Source organism: Desmodus rotundus, chromosome 3, assembly GCF_022682495.2.
Source record: "Desmodus rotundus isolate HL8 chromosome 3, HLdesRot8A.1, whole genome shotgun sequence".
NCBI classification, from domain to species: domain Eukaryota; kingdom Metazoa; phylum Chordata; class Mammalia; order Chiroptera; family Phyllostomidae; genus Desmodus; species Desmodus rotundus.
In genome coordinates, this window is record NC_071389.1 from 121,215,125 (window position 1) to 121,218,916 (window position 3,792).

The following is a 3,792-nucleotide window of genomic DNA, read 5'->3' on the forward strand; positions in this document are numbered from 1 at the left end:
ACAGTCCTTTTTCTTCAGCATTTGAAAAATGATTCATTTTTTTTCCATGATGTCTGGTGAGAAATTTGTGGTCATTCAAATCATTGTTTCCCTACAAGGAAGGTATTGTTTTTCTCTGGTTTCTTTCAATATTTTTTCTTTGTCTTTAATTTCTAGCAGTTTGATTATAATGTATCTAGGACTGGATTTCTTGGGTATTACATTTGGGGGGGGATTGCTAAGCTTCTTGATTCTGTAGGTTTATATCTTTTGTTAAATTTGGAAAGTTTCTAGCTGCTTCCTCTTCTAATATTTTTCCTGTAGTACCCTCTTCTTCCTTTCCTTCTGGGACTCTGATATTACAAGTGTTAGGCTTTTTGGTATTGTTCTGTTGGCCCCTGCATCTCTGTTTATTTTTTTAATCTTTTTTAAAAAATTGTTATTCAAGCTGGATAATTTCTATTAAAGTATCTTCAAGTTCACTTTTTTCATTGTTAACTTCTTTTGCTATTGACTCTATCCAGTGAGTTTTTAAGTTGTTATATTTTTCAGTTTGGACATTTCAAGTGATTCTTCTTTATATATTCTGTTTATTGGCTGAGGCTGTCTGCCATTCCATTTCTGTAAGAGTTTAATTCTTTACTTGGTGGAGCATTGTTACAATATCTTCGCTAAGTCTTTGTCTGATAATTCCAACATTTATTGGTCATCTTGGTGTTCTCTTCCCTTGATTATGTTTTCCCAAATGAGTTATGGTTTTCCTGGTTCTTTATATGCTTCCTATTTTTGGATTATACTCAAGGCATTTTGAATACTGAGATGAGAGAACGCAGTGAAAGACAGTCCTGTGACAAGGGAGCACAGAGGCAGACAAGCCACGGCCCTTGGCCTCACCCCGTGACCACAGCAACCCGAAGGGAAGAGGAACATCTGCCCCTCTCTGAGTTCCGGCCCCTGCGTGCTCCTGTTACCGCCACCGCTGAGTGCTCCCCAGAGGCTAAAAGTAAATGGGAGAATGGAGAGAAGAAAAAAGTAACTGAAACAATGGTTTCCTCTAGTCTCTGCAGTGTTGGCAATTCCTTTTCCCACTTTTTGAGCCAGAATTAGAACACTTCTCCTGGCATTCTCTTCATCCGTGCCTCAGTGCCCACTCTGGGTTTCAGGCAGCCTTGAGCTCCTGTCCAGGGATACCAGCCGGGAAAGAGTGATCCACTCGCCACTGTGGTCATCTTCTCCAACCTACCTGCTACCAGTCAGTTACCTGCCCAGTCCTCAGATGCTCCACGTACTCTGTCCAGGTTTACGGCTGCCTTCAGTGCAAGGGAAAGGGTGAAACGAATGTGCTTTCTCTATTGTACCTAGAATTGAACCTCTTCGGTATTTGAAAAATTCCTTCAAGAAGCAAGAAAAAATGATAAAGTTCCACTTTCTAAATTTGCTGCCTAACCGAATGTTTAGACCTATTAATGCTAGGAAGAGGGAAAATGTAAGTGTGGGTGGATGAGGTGGGACTATCATGTAGTCATGTGAAACATTTTAAAGCCAAAAAAAGAAAAGAAAGTCTTTTAAGCTTTACTTTTACAGGCTTGTGTTTTACCCAGTACCATCTGTGGGAAAGGAAATAAGAAGTGAAAGGCAAGAATTAAAATAAGTTTTGGAATCAGTAAAAGACTAAAGAAAGTTTTCCTGGGCAAGTTCGTATGGATTCAGGAAAGAAGAAAATACATTATACTTACCGAGGTTGTTTTGTCTCATCTCCAAGCCAGGGCTTGCCAGGAATTTCCTTTTTCCATTTACCCTGCTCATAAGCCCACCACAAAGGACAAGACTGGGGTTTGCCTAAGCCTACGCTTGAGACAGAAATAAAAACCTTTTATCTCCTAACAGGGGACTGAGCTGTGAGACTCCGAAAGCTTTTCTTATTGCTTATCTTCTTATTTTTTTGTTCCTTTGTAGCCTCGGGTACCCATAATTACCTTTTCCCACCCAAATAGCTCATTTTGGCTCCATGTCCATAGTGCACGGAGTCAGCTCACAGTGAAGACCAACCTCCAGACAATGTGCCCCCTGTTAACTGCTGTCACTCTAAGCATACCGATTCTGAAGTGTGTGTGTGTGTACTTTGGGACTTTTCAAAGTCAGAGTTTACCAAGGACAAGACATGCTGACTTGGGAGTCTTCTGACAGGGGAGACAAGGGCTTCTCTCCAGACCCTTTCCTCCAAGTGTCTTTGAAATAAACTGTTGTCCTATAACCGGTTTGGTCAGAAATACCATTTCCTCCACTCTTCAAGGGCCAAGGTTGAGGAAAGGATTGCTGGGTATGGCTTATAAAACAAAATACAGACTACCAACCCCAGATGAGAAGCTAAATTTACTTTGAAAATATGCTGTTTGCCTGGAGATGACTCTCACTGAAAATATCCCGGAACCTTTGCTACAGTGAGGGCTGTTTGACCCGAAGTTCTGTTCTTTCTCTCCGGAGCCTGGCAGGACACAGGATTTAGAGTTTGGGGGAGTAAACTGCTATCGGCCTTGCAGAGCAGCCTCGCTCAGAGCAACCAGATTGCAGGCTTCCTGTGGTTTGGGCATCTCGTGATTTTACTTTGACTCCTGCTCAGCATAGATCCTTTCCCTCGGTGGGTAACCCGTGATTACTTAATTAAGTGGTATCTTGACCAGATCTGAGAGGGGTGACTTATTCATTGACATTTAATGAGCTGCCTGCAATGGGTGAGGCTTTGTTCTAGATCCGTATACTGGAGATAAAGAATGAAAGCAATTCTGTGCTTTAAAGAGACTGTTTTAGGAGAGACAGATGAAAATCAACTGTATTAGTCAACTCAGGCTGCCATAACAAAATACCATAGACTGGGTTGCTTACACAATAAAAAATTTATTTCCTAAGGTTCTGGAGGTAGAGAAGTCCAAGTACAAGGTGTGGGCTGATTTGGTTTCTAGCGAGGGCTTCCTTTCTGGCTTGTAGTGGCCACTTTCCTGCAGCATTCTCACACAGCAGAGAGGGAGGGAGCTGGCTCTCTGATGTCTGTTCTTATATCGACACTAAGCCTTCTGGGCCACTCCACCCTTATGCCCTCATTTAGCCATAATTGCTTTTTCACTCTGAATACAGCACGCTCGCGGGAAGGGCTTCAACATACAAACTTTAGGGGGATACAATTCAGTCCATAACAACAACCAAACAAGGTAATATAATGGCAGGTGGGGGTGGGGGTAAAAGAGAATGATAAGTGGAAGACTAGTGTAATCTTTGAGGTTGAGCGGTGCTGGTAGGCTTCTCTGAAGAGGTGACTATAAGCAGGGGCTTTAGTGCAAGGAGGCAGTAAACTATTCAAAGGGGAGACGGTCCAGACTGAGGGACCTGCAAGACAGAGGCTCTGAGGCATAAGAAAGCTTAATTACAGCACAACAGATGTTTAAGGACCACAAAGAACCGATCCAGATGGAGCTGATGGGGGGGAAGAGCCAATGCCTAGGAGCTTCCAGGTTAGTCTTAAATAGGGGCTACCTTGACCCACCTGCTTCCCGACGTGCCTGGACGCTCTCCAGGGGAGAAAGGCTAAACGTATTCTTAACAGCAGTTCTCTCTAACAAGGGCTCCAGCCTCAGGAGATTTTGGCCTGTCCCCAGAGCCCTGACACAATTCATTCAGCAATTTATAATAATTAGGAATCTCTCATTGTGTGCCAGGGGCTCATGATCATGGCTTGGCACCGAAGATGGAAACTGTCCTTGGACTTACTTTCCTTGGAGGCAATTGTGACAACGGTAAGTCGTGTTAAGTCAGTTAGTC